We start from the raw sequence: 22114 nt of genomic DNA on the forward strand, positions 1-22114 counted from the left end.
TTCAGACAATGAGAGACCAGTCAAATATTTTATTCCTTGACTTGCCATTAGCATTTGTAAATAAGCCTTTATGAAATATTGGACATGCAGCTTGGAAATTTCTTTCCTTTGACATCAGGCACAGTCAGGACTATTTTCTTTTATTATTTCATACATGTACTAATTGCTCCAGTTATGGGCTGATAACCTGCTCTCCTATTGACATTATGTGGCTCTTATTTTTTATTTTGAATATCTACATACTTAGTATCATAGTATTTCTCATACCTTCAGAATCCTTAGTCTAGTCTGCAGGATGAACAATAATGTCCTAAGACATATATTTGTCTTTGTTGTTTTGTACTGCAATGCATTTGATAATTTGTAATTTTTAGGTCAAGTCAGTTTATATTGCTTGCCACTAATATTGTTCTTGATTGAAAAGGATCCTTGTATCAAGCCAACAGCCCAGTTAATAAACAGCAAAATTGAAAGAGAGAGAGAGAGTCAATGTAAATTAAGTTGAGTGCTGGGAATGCTGATAAGCTATAGTTTACATTGGGGTGGGCACTGTTAGAAATATTTCTCATTCAGTGGGAATGTATCTATGGGAACTGATCAAGCTGCAGTTTTATTAATCATGGCCCAGTAACACTGTAAAATATGCTTGTAACCATTTGATATAGTTATGTAATGATACAAACCTATACAGTTAAATTATTGTGCCCATCATAAATCAATATAAATGCTTAACAATACTATTAGTACTTCAACACTACTAACAAATGATAATAATAATAACAGAAATAATAATACTTATAGACTTCAATCAATAATTACTTCTCACAAATAAAATAATAATAATAAAAAATAATAATTTGTTTTCACTATTTATGTACTTTATTTTCCTTTACCTCATAAAAAAATAGGTTAGCTTTCAGACTCGGTCTGAAAATAAGACATTGCCACTGAACTCCACGATAGGAATAAAATATGAAGTAAATATTGCAAAGGAACGGATGTACTGTAAATGACACAGTTTGATGAAAAATCCTGAAAGACAGCAGTAAAAATGTTTTCTTTATTGAAAATTAGTTGTCTTAACCAAGTACAAATATTTGCACTAATTTTACTTAATTGATTAAAATAAGATGGAAATAAGCAAAAAAAAAAAAAAAAACAAAAACAAAAAAAGACAATATAAGAAAGAAAAAAAGATAAGTGATACTAGTGTCTGATTCTCCACTGCAAACCAAAATCCAAACAAAGCACTCGCAGTAACCAAAGCGACTTTTCTGTAGTTGCAAACAATGCAGTTTATTTAACGTCACAATAAAACCCTGCATTTTTGTCCGTATGACTTCTTCAGAATGAACAAATATAAAACCTACACTACTTCCTTATATACTCTACCCTTATCAAATAATAAAGTAATGAATCCATTAAATCACATATATCCAACACATTATTGTTTTCAATTTAGGAACAATAATGTGTTGGATATATGTGATTTAATGGATTATTTACTTTATTAATTGATAAGGGTGGAGTATATAAGGAGGTAGTTTAGGTTTTATATTTGTTCATTCTGAAGAAGTTATATAGACGAAAACACAGGGTTTTATTGTGGCGTTAAATAAACTGCATTGTTTGTAACTACAGAAGAGTTGCTTCGGTTACTGCGTCTGCAAGTGCTTTGTTTGGATTTTGGTTCTTAGTGCGGTTATACAAGGCACATTTCCTCCTTATTTTGTACATTTTTGATTCTCCAATGCACTACAGCAGTTTTTAAATGAGTTTTTCATTTATCAGTTGCATTACACATTGTAGCTTCTTCTAAGCAGTGTGTGAGTGTAGGGATATATGGCTTAAAGACCAGCTAAGCATACTGGATAAAGTGAAAAAGAAAAAAAAAGAATGCTAGAGAAAGTCTGATTATTTATTTGTTTGCTTTTTGTATATTGACCAAGTTAGCCCTAATTAATTTGCCTTGAGGGTCAGGCTAGAAAAGCTCCACATAGACTAGATATACCCCAGATAAACTGTAGTTGAGACTAATGCCCTACACACACGGCTCCCTATTGAAATTTCGTCAGTCATAACATTGAGTGATGGAACACAGAAAATGCAGAAAAAGAACTGATATCAAGTATCACTCTTCTCCTTTCCGATGAGTGGGAATATGCACCCCCGAACTTGTATATAACCTAGCCAGATATTGCCCTGCCTCAGAGAAAAGGGAATATTATGAGAAATGGCCATCTCGGACTTTGTATATGCAAGTCTGTTTTTTTCAACTATTAAGTCTCAGTATTTCAGGACCTGCTCAAGTGAGTTCCAGCATTTTTCAATTAGACACACACACACACACACACACACACACACACACACACACACACACACACACACAAACACATATGTGTGCATTATCTTTAAATGCATAATAGGAATACCTGATTTGCTCAGAAACGAGTCCTTAGATGAACTGTAGCTAAAGCAAGATTATAAAAATAATTATGACAGCATCATCCTGTGTGAAGCAACAGTGTGAACATAAAGTTGAAGCAACTTTTCTGAATATCTGCAAGATCTGCGATTTTATCCTTGCAGTGGATGATCATTTTTCAATCAGCTATCTTACTAAATAATTTTGGAATTTTAAGTTGATTCCTACTTCATGACATCAGCTTAATAAAAAGAGTAAATCAGAGCACAGCTGCATTTATGCAGTTTTTTTACCAAGAGAAAATAAGAACATATAACTTCATTAGGTGCTCTCATTCATCCAATTTTATTTTGTCTGCATCTCTGCTGAGAGTACGCCATTCTGTTTTAAGATGTGAGCACCTTGCTGTTGATATTGTATCCTTGTATTGTTATTTTCATTGACTTCTTGTATAATTACCTGACTTAGTGGTCTGCCCTGGATAGTGTAGCATTGATAAGGGACAGAAATAATGAACAAGTAAATTGCTATACCGCCCGATCAATGTTAACAAGTCGTGCATATTAACTGAGCCCTTAAGGCTGATATACAGGAAAGGGTGCGGCTGTTTGCTAACATTAAAAGTTGCATGTGAACTTGATTGACAATCATGCGTATTGAATGATTTAATGCATTTACTCTGTTCTTGGTTTAGTACTAACAATCATATCCCCTCTCTAGGTGTTCCTACCTCACCTCCCCTGAAAGGCTTGTAAAAGCATATAGGGTCATTCTGAGAGTAGCAACAAGTATGGAAGACTTTCCCCCCACTACAGAACTTGTTTAATAAGGTTACTATCCACTAAAATACCTTTGCCACCTGTAAACCTAACAAACTGGGTACAAAAGTTCTGGTGACAGTCCCCGTAACTCCTGCTTGTAGAATGTTTATGCTACAAAACTGATAAGCAATCGGTTGGAAGGGTTAGACTTTCCTGTAGACTTCTTTCTTCCCCAATTACGGTAAAACAGCATGCTTTCTACTGTTAAACTGACGAGCATAGTGTACTCTGTAACTCCAAACAGTGCATTTCTCTAAAAACTAAGTGAAACAAGCGTGCTACATAAAGGGAATTGGAAGACAGGCTCTCTGCATTATAAATTGAGAAGCAGGCAGGGAACTGTGTAGTTTTTCACAGTAGGGCTTAGGAGCAGAGTGCTGGGCACATACAAAACAAAAAAAGTGTGCTTGTAACTCATACCTGCACATGCTGCCTCTAGGCATCTGCTTTACTGGTTTAGCCCCACTGCACTCGCTTCGCTTGCTCTGCGCCCCACCCTGCCCCCATATCCCACCCGCTCCCAGTAGTACTACGTTTATAGTACCACTGCCACGCCCCCTTAATTAGCTAACCAACTACATGTGCTTCTAGAACCCTGAAAACTCCTAGCATAATAATACACCCTCTATCCAACCCACTATCCACATTAACCCACCCACAGCTAGTCTATTCTCTCAAATCTTTTATCCACCATATATATTTTTCATGTACTTATGCTACCCCTGCTACTTATTCCTTATCACCTAAGCTCCTATGAATACATACAGTATCTTAAAATCCAATACCCAAATTCTCAGACACTAACCCAGCATTCAATAAGTTTAAGCACTGCATAACCACCCTCTCTCCTAATTCCTCACCCTCCAATTACCATCACCCAACTAAATACTATTACATTAGCTCAAAAACCAAAAGCTACGAAAAAATCATAAATAAATTCCTGAGACTCATAAACAACTTAAAAATTAATCTTATGAAGGACAGAGACATCCACCTCAACCCTGGCTCATCCACAACAGTAGATCCAAGCACACCATCTAACAACCCAACGTGTACTACCCAGATTGATAGACTCCCAAACTCATTTCTGGTATGTCATCTCAACATCAGAAGCCTAAATAACAAGATCCATAGTCTACATGGACTCTTAGCTGTTCACTCCCCTGACATCCTCTGCCTCACAGAAACCTGGCTAAAACCAATAACCAAAGATAATGAAATAACTCCCCCACAGTACAACATCCTTAGACTGGACCAGATCTCTAGGAAGGGTGGTAGGGTAGCTGTACTATACAAGTCTACCCTAACAATAAAAACTGACACCCAACAGCCACTCCAGTTTGGCAATGCAGAAATTCTCATCACCAAGCTAATAATAAACAAAAATAAATGCAGATACATTATCTGCATTTATATACCACCCGGCAAGAATGACAATAATCTAGAAAATATCCTACATTGGCTAGCTTCTAACTACCCCCAGGAAACCATTGTCTTGGGGGACTTTAACATTAATTGGAACACCTGTTCCTCTGAAACTCCCTCCACCCATATAAACTTCCATGGGTTTACTCAGATCATTTCCACCACCACTAGATTTAGCAAAAATAGAGTAAAAGATAGTATCCTTGATTGGATACTTATCAACAGTCACCCCCAAAAGTACAAGTCAGGTACACTACCCGATAATCTAAGTGATCACTGCCTTACCTATATTATTAGGCTCAAAGCTGACATTCCCAACCAGCCCACCTATAAAACTATGAGAAACGTCAGGAACTTTAACCTCAACAACTTCCAAAATGAACTCAAAACATGTAATTGGACTGCCTTGAAACAACTCCCATTACAAGAAGCAGTTGAGTACTTCATTATCAGATTCATGGCTATCCTTAACCACCATGCTCCAACCCATGCCATTCTTGTAAAAGCTAAAGTTGCACCGTGGCTATCTAAAGAAACAAAAATTAGAAGTTATGTACCTACCATAACGTTCCATGTTAGTTGTCTTCTCTCGCCTTCTTTCTTGCTGGATGGGTTCGGAGCCGATCCTCGGCTCCGACTCGGCACTTGCTTTAGCTCGAGAACTCCTTTTACCAGCTCGAGGCAACCCTATATCCCATGATGCAAGGCGGAACTACCTCAGATCTCGTTTGGCAGCTAACTGACCCTGCTAAAGACTATCCTAACATAATTAGGAACCATGGTTCCTAAAAGAAGTCCTCATAACAATGCTCCAGAGGAAGCAATCTAATAGGAACTCTCCAAGATCTGTCCAGGCCAGGGGGAAGGAGGGAGGGGTGCAAGAAAGAAGGCGAGAAGACAACTAACATGGAACGTTATGGTAGGTACATAACTTCTAAATGTTAAGTTGTCAATCTCGCCTTCATTCTTGCTGGATGGGACCACGTCCCTAGCACCTGTATCCCGGGTGGCTCAATGGAACAGACTCTGGAGAACTGTGGAACCAAAACTGGCCCTATCTCTGGAGGCCAAATCCAACTTGTAATGAGACACAAAGGTATGAGGTGTGGCCCAAGTAGCTGCTGCACAAATAGTGTCAATGGGAAGTCTATCCTGAAAGGCTACAGAAGTGGATAGACTCCTGGTCGAATGTGCTTTTGGCTTAGAAGATAGTCGTTTGCCCCTTAGAGAGTACACATAGGAAATGGTGGAAGTCAACCATCTAGATAAGGTCACTTTAGAAACTGGAAGACCTAACCTGTTTTCTGCATAGGAGACAAACAATTGGTCTGATTTTCTAATTTGTTTAGTCCTATGCAAGTAGTACCTGAGCTGACGATGAACATCCAAAAAGTGCAGCTTCTGTTCAGCTCTGTCAGAATAGTTAGGAAAGAAAACTGGTAGATCAATAGATTGATTAATATTGGTTTGAGATACAACCTTGGGAAGAAAGGAAGGGTTAGTTCTAAGCGAAACCCTATCCTTATGAAAAACCAGATAAGGTGAACGAATACAGAGGGCCTGAATCTCAGAAACTCTTCTTGCAGAAGTAACAGCCAGTAAAAATATAGTTTTCCACGTCAATAACTTTAAAGAACACGTAGCAGACGGTTCGAAGGAGGTAGAATTAGGGATGCCAACATTAAGTTTAGATCCCATTGCGGAGGAGGATGTTTCACAGGCGGTTTTAGGAGAAAACTCCTCTTAAAAGGCCTTGCATAACCTATGAGACATGATGTTATTGTCATGCAAGCCAACATGATACTTGGAAATAGCAGCCAGTTGTACTTTGACTGTAGATGACGAAGATCCTGAATGAAAAACCTCCGCCAGGAAATCCAAAACAGAATGTACAGGAGCGGTAAAAGGATCAATATTTCTGGCGTTTGCCCAAACTGAAAAACGTCGCCACTTGCTAGCATAAATAGTTCTAGTGGACGACTTTAAAGAAGACACCAAAATGTCTCTGACTGAGTCAGAAATCATTGGTAGCCTGGCTAGGGAAGGAAGTGGAGCAACCAAGCAGTGAGGTTGAGAGAATGAATGGCCCGGTGCTGCTGACCCGACTGGTGGATCAAAAGATCCGGAACTGGGTCCAGATGCCAGGGCTGCACCAGAAGATGATGATGTAGAGACGGAAACCAAATTTGTCGAGGCCAATATGGAGCAATGAGGATCAATCTGGCTCTCAAAACGGTGGCTTTCTGAATGACTTGAGGAATCAATGGAAAGGGAGGAAAAGCATAAAGAAGTCCCCGAGGCCAATCCTGGGTTAGAGAGTCTCTCAAGGGTTGGCCTGAAAGGGAAAATAGTGTGAAGTAATCTGGGCACTTGCTGTTTTGAGGGGTAGCGAAAAGATCGCAACAAGGGTGCCCCACTTCAGAAAAAATCTGATCTACTACAGATTGATTGAGAGACCACTCGTGAGGCATCAGAATAGATCTGCTTAGCCTGTCCGCCAATAGGTTGGACCTGCCGGGATGTGCGTTGCTATCAGAAACCGCTGAGAAGAGATCGCCCATTGCCAAAGTCTGAGAGCTTCTCGACATAAGGGATAGGACTTGGTTCCGCCCTGTTTGTTGATGTACCAGACCACGGACATGTTGTCCGTCTGTACTGCAATAGTCCCCGTGGGAAGAAAGTCGTCGAGGGCTTGCAACGTTAAAAGCACTGCTCTCATCTCCAGGACATTTATGTGCAGATGGTATTCTATGGGTTGCCACGTCCCGTGGACCATCCTGCCCTGATGATGCCCCCCCACCCGATCAGGGAGGCATCCGTGGTGACTGTGGCAACTGGAGGAGGGGGAACAAAGGGTCGGCCCTGATGAAGAAGCGGGGAAGATATCCACCATCGTAGATGAGCCCTGCACGACTGTGTTACCAAGATTTCGTGTCTCATAGGCAGATCGTGGTACGACCACTGCGTGAATAACATCCACTGCAGGAGACGCATGTGGAAGCGAGCCAGTGGAAGAAGAACAATGGCCGCAGCCATTAGGCCTAGAACTTTCAAGACAAACCTGGCTTTGATCTTGTTGCTTAGTAACAGAAGCTGAACAAATTTCTGGATGTCCAGAATCCTTTGATCTGTTAGCCTGGCTAACATTTTGTGATATTTAACTCTGCGCCTATAAAGGTGATAGATTGGCAAGGCAGCAGAGAGGGTTTTTGAAATTTACCGAAATTCCCAGTTTCTTGCAAAGCTGTAGGGTGTAGTCTCTGGACCGAAGAAGCTGATGCTTGGTGGTGGCGGAGAGGAGCCAGTCGTCCAAATAAGGAAACACCTGGAATCCTCGACGTCTCAGGTGAGCTGTGACCACTGCCATGCATTTGGTGAACACTCTGGGGGCTGAAGTGAGGCCAAAGGGCAGTGCTCTGAATTGGTAATGACTGGCTCCCAGCCAGCGGAGAAACCTTCTGGGCGTCTCTGAATCTTTATGTGATAGTACGCATCCTGAAGGTCTATAGAGCACATCCAGTTGTCCTTGCCCAGAAAGGGCAGAATGGATTGCAGCGTGACCATCCGGAATCTTGCCTTCTTGACAGACTTGTTCAGTCTGCTTAGGTCTAGTATCGGTCTCCAATCTCCCGTCCTTTTGGGGACCAAAAAGAATCTTGAGTAGAAGCCGGATCCTACTTGGTCTGCCGGCACTGTCTGGATGGCTCTTTTTTCCAGGAGTTTTGAAACCTCCTGTCTTGCCAAATCCCTTTGACCGGGTGAGATGTCTGGAAGGGATTGTAGAGGTACCGGAAACCTTTCGAAGGGGATTTTGTAACCCTCGGATATGATCGACTGTACCCACTTCTCTTGGGATAGGGATTGCCAGGCTACTGGGTACAGTGAAATTCTTCCCCCGATTGCCTCCAAGGGTGGACAGTCGGGCAACACCTCAGGGATGCTGAAAGGGCTTCTCAGGAAGAGACTCCCTGTTGCCCTGGTTCTGAGGACCCCCCCTGCCTCTAGGGCGGCGTCTATTATTGTTACCCCCTCTGCCTCTGGGGGTAAACTGACCACGTGTGTCCGGTGTCGCTCCTTGGGCTTTTCAGAACCACATCTTCCCCCCCTTCTGACCCTTGGGATAAGGTCTAGAAGGAGTGGAAAACTGGACTCCAACGGCAGAAAGAGTTTTACTGTCCTGCTCACATCTGGTCAAAGTATCCTTCACCTGAGGTCCGAACAAAGCCGAACCGTCAAAGGGGGTGTTGGTGAAGGACGCCTTAAAGGGGTCCGCAAAATTACACAGCCGCATCCAGGCTTGGCGTCTAAGAGCAACACCTGTGCCTGCGGCCCTGCTCGCTCCATCGGCCGCATAAGATATGAGCCGCATGGAGGAGTTAGATATGGAATTCAGGATAGCAAGCTGTGAGGCAATCTTTTCCTGAGCCCCAGCAGCAGAAGGATCCTGGACTACTTCTCCCAGTTCCTTGAGAATATCTCGTTGAAGCCTGGCGAAGTGACAAAGGTAATTCAGCGAACGCATAGCAAAGGTCGCTGAAGAAAACATCCGCTTTCCATACCTGTCCATGGCCCTAGAGTCCTTATTAGGAGGATGGACAGGTACTGAAGGATCCGCCAGTTCCTTCTTAGTGGCCGCTACCACCATAGCATCCACAGAGACACCTTTGGACAGGAACTGTTTATCCGAAGGGGCCGTGATGAACTTGGATGGTCTCCTGGGGACAGGTTCCACAGAATCTGGAGCCGTCCACGCCTTCCGAGCCACTACCTGCATGAGTGGGTCGAAGGCGGAGACACCCAGGAGGTGGAGGGTCGGGATCCAAAGCCTCCAGGTATACCGACTCATCCTCGGAGGGGTCAATGGAGGGCCAATTCCCTCTCTGTTTGAGGAGCTCAAGGATGTCTGAAAAGGAGACATCCTCAGAGGGGGACCGTGGGGAACCCTCCGACTCATCTAAGTCGGTATCAGATGTAGTAGACTCAGGGAGTCTGTGTGTTTCCTCTTACCGTCCTCTTCCGAGGGGTTCCCCTGCAGGGTCAGGAGAAACCTCGGAAGAGGAGGAAATTCCCAGTGGGGAAACCTGGGGCGATGGATCCCTGGGCCTGAGAGCAAGAGGCTGGCAAGAGGCATCCACAGGCACTGATGAGGGAGGAGCTAGAGGGATAGACCGTTGACCAGGCTCAGAGGCCAGGACACTCCTCATCACCTCAAAGGCTCCTCTCCCCGGGAGACCGGAACACACCCGCTCTGAAGAAACAGGAATGGTCGGCTCCAAGGAGAGAGAAGGCTCTGAGGCCGATGTCGGCACCGAGCTTACCAAGGCCGAAGCCCCGAGAGGGAGAGCGGGGTCGGACAAGGGTCCGATGCCACTAGCCCCCTCGGAGCCGACAGTGGAAACCCGACGACCGGATCCCTCCAAGGAAGGTCTCAAGGAGGAGATCGGAGCTGAAGACGACGGAGCCGAAGGATGTATCGGCTCCGGCATCGAAACAGTCGCTGTCCCAAGAAGCTCCGGCTCCGAACTCTGGTGTGGAGTCGGAGGAGGTATCTCAAGAATCGGGGCTATAGCCGAAGTCTGTTGAGACGGGCTATGGAGCATTTGGGCCAGTGCCTGAGACTTCAACAGCCTGCTTACCACCCTCTCCAAATCGTGGTCAGACAGCCTGGAAGATCTCGAAGATCGGCTCCGATGGCTCCGCTCCGACAAAAGAGGAGATCCCGGAGCCGAATGGATACTCATAATAGAGGGGGACCGTGATCTCTTACGGGTCAAAGCCATCGGAGCCGAAGTCCCTAGAACTCCAGATGGAGCCGAGGATTTCTCGGCTCCGATGCTGGATACAGCGTCGGCTCCAGCCGGAGCCAACAAGGCCACAGTAGTCAGGGTATCGGAGCCGGCCGGCACCGAACCCACTACTCGAACAGAAGAAGTATCGACTCCGGCCGGAGCCGATATCGGCTCCGACGGGCGAGCCACCGGAGGAGGCTTGGACACAGTAGCCTGAACCTTCGGTGGCTTAAGAGGTTTTCCTGACCCTGACTTAGGAGGAGAACCTTCAGGTTTAAGTAAACCTCGGAGGATTAATTTGTTCCTCCTTTCCTGCAGGACTCTCTGGCTAAAAGCATGACACAACGCACAGGAGTCCTGCAGGTGCAAAGGCCCCAGGCAATAAACACAAGAAGTGTGACCGTCTGTCAGAGACATTTTCTGACAGCACTGGTCACACTTCTTGAAGCCTGAGACCTTGCCTTCTTTTGACATCCTAGAAGGAGAAACACAAACAGTCCCAACAAACACACCAATTAATCCCTTACACAGACACACAGGAAGGGAATAACTTGGGGAACTAGGCCTGACTAAAAACTTTAAACTGAAATTTTTATAAAAAGTTTGAAAGGAAGGGAATAGGGTGGGCTGTAACTAAGTACAGACTAAACTAACACTAAAGGGAAAAAATAAACCCCTAACTACACTTTTTCTTATTTTACCAAGAAAAAACTTACCTCAGCTGGCAAAGGAGACCTCTTTCGCTAAGCGGCAAACGAGATCTGAGGTAGTTCCGCCTTGCATCATGGGATATAGGGTTGCCTCGAGCTGGTAAAAGGAGTTCTCGAGCTAAAGCAAGTGCCGAGTCGGAGCCGAGGATCGGCTCTGAACCCATCCAGCAAGAATGAAGGCGAGATTGACAACTTAACATCTAAAATTACACTAAGAAACAACACCTGGGCCAGGTAGCATGCTACCAAAGTCCCTCTGGATCAAGTAAGATAACGGCAGCTAAGGAATCAACCAAAAAATATGTCATTCTAGACAAAAAAAATCACTACACCCTCCTACAACAAAAATATCAGCTAAAACCTCAAAAGTTCTGGGCTGGTAATAACAATCTTCTCCATCCAGGCTGTTCCACCACTCCTACCCCATCAGGTGCCCTTGATAAATCCCCTGTAAAAATCGCAAACAACTTCAACTCCTCCTTTACCGAAACTATCCAGTCTCTAGCTACCCATCTCACTCCATCGGACACAAACATCAGCTCTGTCACATCTAGTCCTGATCCACCCAACACCCAACCCACCTTTACCTTTCAAACCATACCTACTAACTTGATCCGGACCTTACTTAAAAAGCTAAAACCTACTACACTAGCTGCCGACCACCTCCCAGCTGAATATCTTTAAAAAGCAGCTGATGCCATAGCACTTGCCATTTCTATTCTGATTAACAGATCCATCTCAGAGGGATCAATCCCAGCAATATGGAAAATATCACATGTTATACCATTCCATAAAGGAGGTAGTTACACAGAACTGGCTAACTTTAGACCTATAGCCATTCTTTCACCACTGGCTAAAATCATGGAACGATGCATACACAAACAAATCATGCACTTTCTTATTCAAAACAGACTGCTCGCTGACTCTCAGCACGGCTTTAGGCCATTCCACAGTACCACCATGGCTCTCCTATCTTTCTCTAATGTCATCAATCTTCATCGTAACAACAACAAACTATCTTCAGCACTCTAGTAATAAAAATAAAAGTAATCCATAGACTGATGTCACCGTTTATCAAAATTTATTATTTACACACTTAGCGCTTTCACCCAGCCAGTCCGTGGGTTTCATCAGAGTAAAAAACATTTGAAAACCTTGTTCGGTTTTATAAAGTTCAAATCTCTCTGCAACCAATCAGTTGTCTGCTTTAATTAAATTCTTTTCCTATTACTTTAGTTACGTTAATTCATTTAATTAAATTAGATTAAATTAGATTAAATTAAGTTAACAACACAACGCCTCACTTATAATACAAACCAAAAAAGTTTTTCAGAAACAAATAAACATATAAAAATATCACTTCTGTTTAGAAACTCCCTGTGTATGAATTTCATATATATCAAACCTAATTCATGAGTATAACCTGATATATGATAAATAAGTAAATAATAAATCATACAATGTTCCAAAAATATATCTATTAAAATACTTAAAATATATCTATTTAAAATACTTAAAAAACTTCTCATTCTAAGAATAAATGTATTCAACCATGCATCACACTTTTACAGTTCTTCATATATATAAATACAAATACATAAAATATAAATATTAAATATTAAATAAGTTACAGTAAGTATATTTTATATGTATTAAATAATAGTGTTATCTATTGTAATTAATATATATATATTCTTTGTTCTACTTGTTTGTTGTAAAATGTATATGTTAAATACAATATGATTTATTCTTTAAAATACTAGAAATGGAAATATGTTCATTTATACCAGGCATATTACTGGCATTAAGCCTGAGTTGCCATAAACATTCCTTTGTTTCCAATAAATTGTTCACATCTCCTTCCTTGTTACTATTCTCCGGTATCCTATCTATTATAAAAAATATAAACCTTTTAAAATCCAGGCATGTTGTACTATGTAAGTATAAGGAACTTGTTACCTTTTTATTTTTAATGTCTCTATTATGCTCCATTATACGCGCTTTTAATTTCCTTATTGTTTTACCTACATAGTAGGCAGGACATGATAAACACGTTGCTAAATATACTACCATCTTAGTGTTACAATTAGCATGACCCGGACATCTTATAGATCTGTTAAAGTTTTTCACCATTACATATGGACCATCATTTATAAATGTGCAGGTTCTACATAAACCACATTTTTTCATTTTTGAATTCTTGTATTGTCGTTCACTCTCAAAATATTCTTTTAAATTTTTCCCCCTACTAAATACAATACTGGGACTTTTACCTATAATGTTCGTGATCTCCAATTTATTATTAAATACCTTTTCCCATGTTTCTTTGACCGTATTAATAATTATACTTGTGTTAATATTAAATGGTAATATTAATACTCCTGTTTTACTTGTTTTATTAGTTCTTTCGCTTGTATTTATTGAACTTCCATACCTCAAAATAGGTTTAAAATTATCTTTCCTTTTAACCTCAACTTCATTTTTTATTTCAGTTAATAACAATTTTGGGTAACCTCTGTCTAAGAACATATCAATCAGTTTGTCTATCTCATTTTTGTAAACCATCTCGTTACTTATGATCCTAGACAGTCTCACCATTTGTCCCTTTACTAAGTTCCTTTTTTGAAAATATGGGTGACAACTATTAAAATGTAAAAACGAGTTGGAATATGTTTTCTTCCTGTATATATTTGACTCTATGTTATTTTCTTTTCTCTGCAGCTGAATATCCAATTATTCACAACTGTCTTTGTGAATGTTAAACGTAAATCTCAAGAAAGAAGTTGTATTCTCCAGAAATGCCACAAATTCCAAAACCTCTTCTTCCTTTCCCTTCCAAAAAATTATTATGTCATCTAAAAACCTAAGGTATAATGTAATTTTAGACCAAAAGCTACTTTTAAATATTTTCTGTGTCTCCCAATTTGCTAATACTAAGTTAGCGTAAATAGGTGCACATTTTGCTCCCATGGCCACACCTGAACGTTGCCTAAAGAATTCACCTTCTAATTGGAAATAGTTGTTGTTTAATACCATTTCCATCATTTCTGTTAACAATCTTCGCTTGACCGTATGCAAATCACTGTAGGTCTCTAAACTTGCCTCAAACATTTTCAGGCCAAGATCATGTGGTATCACTAAAAATAAATTGACTATATCAATTGTGACCATAATGGTGTCCTTACTTGATATTCAACAAATGTTCCTTCACGACTTCCAAGCAATGCCAGGAATCCCTTAGAATATGAGGTAGTTTCTTTACAACTTCTTTACAATTCACATCTATATAGTGTGCCATAGCTTCAAATTTAGAACATTTTGCTGAAACTATTGGTCTAAAGGGGGGGGTTGTTCGTGTTTTTGTGGATTTTCGGTATACCAAAAATCGAAGGCGTGATTGGATGTTCCACTAGTAAATAGCTATATTCTTCCTTACTTATCACACCTTCAATCAAGTTTTCATACAGTTGCTAATCAATCTTGGTGTATGCTTTTACCATTTCATACCTTGAAACTCTTTCGTATATGTCATTGTCTCCTAACATATCTGACATTTTATTCTGACAACCCCCCCTTTAGACCAATAGTTATATTGGGTTCTGTACATTAAGCCAGTATAATATTGAAAATTTGTTCCCAGATCTTCTGATTATTTATATGTTTGGTATGATCATTAATTAGTAATTTGTGGGCTAATATGTGTTTTATCGCTAAAATCTTGAAGTTGTCCCATGAAGTTTGAGCTGGATTCAACCAATTTGTAGCTATATAGAGTTTCATTAACAAAAAGATATCCATAAGTATGGTCATTTGGGATCTAGATAGATTATTTGGGGGGATATGTAATATAGTAAATTCCCAAGAAAGCGTTGATTTTTGTGTGTGTGAACAAGTTGAAAAATAATAAAGAATTATTATTGAAAAAAAAAACTTATTAAAAAGAAACAGGCTTGAGCAAAGCACTGCTCATAATAGCTTATGATCTCTGTTTACAAAAGAATGGTAGGATGTTTACTGACTGTTGTTGCCTAAGATAAGTTATTACGACATAACCAGTGCTTTGTTAGTTAAATAATTATAATAAAAAAAAGCTTCTAAGATGTGGTAAAGGGAGTGGAAGGTAAAATTATCCTTTGGATGAATGAAAAAAAAATGAAAGCCCTGATCAGGCTGCATTTCTCATGGATTTTGTCAGGCGTTAGACTTAGCTGATCCATCCGAATGACTTACTGGTGTGTGGTTTAATTTCAGCAGTATCTTGCCAGTACATAGACATCGTACTGCTCGATTAACTGGGAAAATGCTTTCAAGAATCCTTTACATAAGTGCAGTCATTCAGATTTTATCAGCCCTGGCTAACTGTTTAAAATACTTCTTTACCCAACATAAATCATTCAGAGCAGAACAGCATTTTCACAGGAAGTACAATTAATACTTTAGGGTAAAGTCAAAAAGAAACAGCATGTTAACTATATTAATGTATTCATGCAATCTTTTGTCAAATATGGTTCTTAGGTAGGGCCAACAGGTAATTTTGTTTTAAAGTGTTAGAAAGTATAATCTTTTCTTCAAATGCTTTTCATATGATTACATATGATCATCGCAGCAAAATGATAAGCATAAATATCTCCAGAAGAATGATATAAAGGTAATAAGGTGAGTGCGAGAAACAAATGTAACTTTTGGAAAGAGAAATAAAGTAACAGGGAACAAACAAAACTTGAAAGGAGTCATAAATGGGATGTATGAAATCTGCAAGATCGGTGATGAAGGCTGGTGCTGGCTGATTCGGCATCAAAATCCGATGAGACAGCAGTGCATAAGGCCTTACTGGGTATTTAGAAACCAAGTATGGCTTTTTTTTTAAAACAAAATCATCTTTATTGAATTAGCACTTATGACATAGGCAATCACACAGTTATATGAATTAAATCAATCCATATTGATATATTTTCAGTTGCAAATATTATACATCACATGTAATCTACTATACAATCATTAATAAAATATTACATAGCTCTTCCAATTCCTACCTTCCCTTAAACCTCATTCATCCTCCTCCAAAACATTATTCTGCATGCATTGTTCCCACAAGTTCCATTTTTTTTCTATGTATTTTGCTTCTACCTTTTTCTAGTCTGATTTTGAAGACTGCCAGTTGTAGCTGCACTGAAATCTGTCAGTAAAGAAATATGGGCCCCATCTGTTTATATAAAGATATGAGTAATCAATCAGGGTATGAAGGAGAAGTGGTAAAACTGAAGGCAAAGGATCTGGTGAGTTTGCATGGAAATGCTGATTGCCTATCTGTAATTATTCTACCTTAACAGCAGAAATATCCATTGCACTGACTCAAAACATTCATGAAATAAAATCTTTGTAGAAGGAGCCTTGCCAAAAGTGAAACTACTTTGAATAAGGCAATAGAAATATGTTTTAATCAGGAGCAAAACCATCCTCCCCATAGCATTTTGCATACAGCTGCACCCCTTTTCCCTTCTACTTAATATAATTAACTACAAGGGCACTGTGTGTGTTGGTGTAGAAGGATTTATTCAACTCAGTGCTCCTTGGTGGTACATGCAAATGTTTAATTATGGCATACTTGCAGTGAAAATGCACACGTTGAAACACACTAAAATCAATAGCGGTTTTACAGAAAATCCTGTGAAGAAAACAGGAGCAGTAGCCTGCCTTATGGCGCAACACTGCCCCCCCCCCCCTTTCCTGTCTCTTGAATTCTAGATGGAGGGAAGAAAAGCATCCTGGAACTTTAAAAAGTAAGAAAATGATGCAGTTAGCACAGATGTGAACCTGTGGAAGATTTAAAAGAGGAAAGAAGATATGTATTTTTGGGACTGTCTACAATTTAGTAATAATGGGTAACAGAAAGTATCACGGAAAACCAGAATGAGTCTCTTTATCTAAAATAAAATTACAGTTAACATAATGGTCAATATTAAGCAGTCAAGAGTAAATATAAAAGCTTAAGAGAAGATGGTGTCACTGGTTACAGACACCTGGATGGTTGCATTGAGATGAATTGTCATATATGGTGCTGCCAGGAAAATGACAGATAAGATAAGTTTGCTACATGCTGGACTTTTAGATGGAGACAAAATGTAGGACATACATGATAGGGAATTACAATACTGTAGTACTAAGAAGTGGGATAGACTGAAAGGGCAAGATGTGTGAGAGGAAAATGTGATGCAGTATATAAAAATGACAGAGGATGCACAACAGAAGTAAAAGATGCAGAAAAGAAAGAAACACTAAATGGCATTGGACTGGAGACTAGAATCCATGGAGTCTGACAACAGTTAGCATTGCACCATAAATAGGAAGAAAATTATGTTGACAAATGTGTAAGTAAGCCAGCTTAACTGCTGTAAAGGAATAAAGCCTTGACTCTGTTCCAGGTGTTACCTAAGTATGTTTAGTGAAGTGCACTGAGACTGAGTGGGGAGCATGTATGTGAATGTGTGTGACTATCGGGGGGGGGGGGAAGAGTGTTTGGGGTTTGTGGTGTCATAATTCCATAATTTACTTGGAGAATGAATGATGAAGGATGGGAATGACTGTGAGGGATGCATTTAGGTCAACAAACTGTACGTGTGATAACTTATCTCGGGTGCATGGATGTGTACACTTACAGTGGCTAGAAAAAGTGTACACACCCCTGTTAAAATGCCAGATTTTTGTGATATAAAAAAATGAGACCACAATAAATCATTTGAAAACTTTTCCCACCTTTAATGTGACCTATAACCTGTACAATTCAATTAAAAAAAAAAACAAATCTGTTAGGGGAATAAATATAAAAAATAAAAAGCATACAGTAAGCTGGGTGCATACATGTGCACACCCTTAAACTAATACTTTGTTGAAGCACCTTTTGATTTAATTACAGCATTCAGTCTTCTTGGGTACACACCCGCCATCAATTAAACAGACCCTGATTAACCCCAAATAAACTTCAGCTGTCCTAGTAGGATTTTCCTGACATTTACTCAGTTGCCTGCTACAGCAAAAGCCATGGTTCACAGAGAGCTTAGAAAGCATCAAAGGGTTCTCATTGTTGAAAGGTATCAGTCAGGGGAAGGGTACAAAAAAATTTCCACAGTATTGGATATACCATGGAAGACAGTGAAGACAGTCATCAAAAAGTGGAGGAAATATGGAACAACAGTTCAAAAAGTAGAGAAAATATGGGACAACAATGATGTTGCAAAGAACTGGACATCCCTCCAAAATTGATGACAAGACAAGACAAAAACTGGTCAGGGAGGCTGCCAAGAGACTTAAAGCAACACTAAAAGAGCTGCAGGAATTTCTGGCAAGTACTGGTTGTGTACTACATGTGACAACAATCTCAAATATTCTCCATATATCTGAGCTATGGGGTAGGGTTGCAAGACGGAAGCCTTTTCTTACACAGAAAAATATCTAGGCTCAGCTAAAATTTGCAAAACAATACATCGTTTCCCAAAAACATGGGGGAAAATGTGTTATGGCCTGATGAGACCGAGGCTGAACTTTCTAGCCACAATTCCAAAATGTACATTTGGTGCAGAAACAACACTTCGCATCACCAAAAGAACACATAGTGATGGCAGTATCATGCTTTGGAGTTGCTTTTCTTCAGCTGGAACTGGGGCTTTATTCAAGGTGGAGCGAATTATGAACAGTTCCAAATACCAGTCACTTTTGGCCCAAAGCCTTCAGGCATCTGCTAAAAAGCTGAAGATGAAGATGAATTTCACATTTCAGCATGACAATGAGCCCAAGCATACATCCAAATCAACAAAAGAATAGCTTCAGCAGAAGAAAAAAAGAAGTTATGTACTCACCACAACGTTCCATGTGAGTTGTTTATCTCACCTTTATTCTCACTGATGGGTTCGGAGCCGATCCTCAGCTCTGACACGGCCTCTAGCAAAAGCTCAAGGTTTGCCACTATCCCACAATGCACTGCTGAAATTACCTCAGATCTTGTTTGCTGCGAGTATATATAGCTTTTTTTTCTTTTTCTACAAGGAAGCACTTCCCACAGGGAAAGAAGAAGTATTGAATAACCAGGATGGTACTAGCCTCTAAGTCAACTGTCAGCCAGGAGGGGGAAGGAGGGAGGGACATGAGAATAAAGGCAAGATAAACAACTCACGTGGAATGTTATGGTGAGTACATAACTTCTTTATATGAAGTTGTTAAATCTTGCCATTTATTCTCACTGATGGGTAGCGTCCCTAACACCCTCAATCTTGGGTGGCTCATGGAAGTACGTTTTTCAGTACCGTGGAACCAAAGGAAGACCTGTCCCTGGAAGCCTTATCTACTTTGTAATGCGTGATAAAGGTATGAGGCTTAGACCAAGTGGCTGCAGCACAAATATTGTCAAGGGGCGATTTAGCTTGAAAGGCAGAAGACGTAGAAACGGCTCTGGTAGAATGAGTCTTAGGTCTGTGTGTCAATGGCATGTTTGCATTTGCATAAACAAAGGATATACAATCTGATAACCATTTAGATAGGGTTGTTTTAGCCACTGGATTACTTTTTCTGGCCCCGAAAAGGATACGAAAAGTTGATCTGATCTTCTGATATCCTTAGTTTTATCAAGATAAAATCTGAGCTGTCTGTGTACATCAAGTTTATACAGCATGTATTCCAATTTGCTAGAGTTGTTGGGAAAAAAGACTGGCAACTCAATGACCTGATTGATATTGGATTCAGAACAGACTTTAGGCAAAAAGGAGGGGGTTGTTCTGTGAGATACTCTATCAGCATGAAAAATCATGTAAGGAGGTCTAATAGATAATGCTTGAAGTTCTGACACTCTGCGGGCAGAAGTAATAGCTACTAGAAATACAGTCTTCTAGGACAAATATTTGAGATCACAAGAAGATGGTGGTTCGAAGGGGGGAAGAATTATTTGAGACAGTATAAAATTCAAATTCCAGGGAGAATAAGGGATTTTGACAGGAGGTCTCATGTGAAAAACACCTTTAAGAAAAGCCTTAGATAACTTATGGCCCATAACGTTCAATCCATCGAATCCAAGGTGGAAATTTGATATGGCGGCTAACTGGACTCCAACTGTGGCAGCTGCTGCTCCTTCCTTAAAAATCTTTGTCAAAAACTCTGAAATGGACGATAGAGGAGCTCAGAAAGGGTAGATTTTCTGTATATTGGCTCAAATTGAGAACCTGTTCCACTTACTGCGGTATAGTTTCCTGGTGGGTGGCTTGTGAGAAGACAAAAGGATTTGTCTTGTATCATCTGAAAGTGAATGAAGCCTGGCAATTAGGGGAAGTGGATTAGCCAAGCAGTCAGCTTTAGGGACTGCAGTGAAGGACCTCTGATGGGTGTGTCAGAAGGTCCGGAACTGGGTCCAGGTTCCATGGATCCTCCAGCAGATGATGGTGAAGGGGAACCAAATTTGTCGAGGCCAGTAGGGGGCTATGAGGATAACTGTCCTTCCCAGCAATTTTGCTTTCAGTAAAACCTTGGGTATCAATGGGAAGGTGTTTGCCTTACAAACACAAGGTGCAGGGTTTGAGTCTCACAAGGGATAATTGGCTAGGGTTAAAATGGCTCGCAAGAGCAGTTAGCTTAGTACTAACCTATGTATGTAACTATGTAACCTATGTATGATAGGTGGGAATGCATATAGGAGACCCAGAGGCCAATCGTGTACGAGTGCATCTCTCAGGGAATGTCCTGGAGGTGGTATTAGGGCAAAGTAGCTTCTGCATTTGGTATTGATGTGACTGGCAAAGAGGTCGCAGCAAGGCTGGCCCCATTTGCGGAAAATCAAATCTGCAACTCGTTGGTTGAGACACCACTCATGAGGCAACAGTATTGCCCTGCTCAGCTTGTCCGCTATCATGTTGGATTTCCCCGGGATGTCCGTTGCTATCAGAAAGCAGTGGGATGACACAGCCCATTGCCATACCCTGAGGGCTTCTCGACAAAGGGGGTAAGACTTGGTTCTGCCTTTTCTTTTCAAGTACCCGACCACTGACATGTTGTTCGTCTGAATTGCAATTGTCCCTAGAGGAAGAGAGTCCTGAAAGTACTGCAACGCCAGAAGTACCGCTCTCAACTACAGAACATTGATATGCAGATGTGAATCGTGATCCGTCCATGTGCCTTGGGCAGTCTTTCCCTGAAAATGCCCCCCCCCCCATCAGGGAAGCGTCCATGGTCACAGTGGCTACTGGGGGGGGGGCAAAGGGTCTTCCGATTGTGACATGAAGAGACGTCAACCACCACAGAAGGTCTCTCTTGCCAGAATCTGTGATGAAAATCATGTGGTGCATCGGTAGCTTTTGGTAAGATCACTGAGCGAAGAGGAGCCATTGAAGGATTCGCATATGCATCCTTGCGAGTGGTACAGCCAGGATTGCTGCCGCCATCAAACCTAGCACCTTCAAGACCTCTGCTCTGTAGCTTTGTTCTTTGACACCAGTGAGTTGACCTGTTGGTGAAGAAGTGAGACTCTTTCGACTGGAAGATGTAGAGTGGTGGTTGAGGTATCTAACTCTGCTCCTATAAAAACGGTATGCTATGATGGCGATAAGGCAGACTTTTCAAAGTTGATTGTAATGCCTAATTGATGGCAGAGTGTCAGAGTATATTGTGTTGCCTGAGTTAATTGATGCCTGGTGGTAGCGGTGAGGAGCCAATCGTATAGGTATGGAAACACCTGGAATCCTAAACGCCTCAGGTGAGCCGTGATCACTGCCATGCAATTGGTGAACACTCTGGGGGCTTTAGTGAGACCAAAGGGCAGTACTCGAAACTGGTAATGATTGGCTCCCAGTCGGAAACGCAGGTGATCCCTGGAGCATCTGTTCCTCTTTATGTGATAGTACGCGTCCTTGAGATCTATGGAGCACATCCAATCGCCTTTCCCTAGGAAGGGAAGAATGGACTGAAGCG

At 41.0% G+C, this 22114-nt stretch overlaps 1 protein-coding gene across 1 annotated transcript in view; it reads left to right on the plus strand.

The window, feature by feature from the left end:
• The window catches only part of SEMA3A (semaphorin 3A), a 1172288-nt gene that overhangs the window by 1143374 nt on the left and 6800 nt on the right, over positions 1-22114 (plus strand). The gene's annotated exons all lie outside the window — the stretch shown is intronic.

The sequence above is a fragment of the Protopterus annectens genome, chromosome 11.part0, assembly GCF_019279795.1.
Source record: "Protopterus annectens isolate FY-2018-M chromosome 11.part0, PAN1.0, whole genome shotgun sequence".
NCBI lineage: Eukaryota > Metazoa > Chordata > Ceratodontiformes > Protopteridae > Protopterus > Protopterus annectens.